This window comes from Brassica oleracea, chromosome C1, assembly GCF_000695525.1.
Source record: "Brassica oleracea var. oleracea cultivar TO1000 chromosome C1, BOL, whole genome shotgun sequence".
Lineage (NCBI taxonomy): Eukaryota > Viridiplantae > Streptophyta > Magnoliopsida > Brassicales > Brassicaceae > Brassica > Brassica oleracea.
The window spans coordinates 17,308,364-17,308,600 of NC_027748.1; positions in this window are offsets into that span (position 1 = coordinate 17,308,364).

Consider the following 237-nt stretch of genomic DNA (forward strand, 5'->3'; position numbering starts at 1 on the left):
TATAATCAACTCCTTCTTTTTGTCTGTTTCCCATAACTACCAGAAGAGCCTTATAGCGTTCTAAGGTGCCATCGGCTCTGAACTTGAGTTTATACACCCACTTGCAATTGATTGCCTTTTTCCCGGGAGGTAGATCAGTTACATCCCATGTATGGTTTGATTCGAGAGCAGTTATCTCAAGCTGCATCGCTTCACACCATTCTTGGATCAAGACTGCGTCTTTGAAGTATTTTGGCT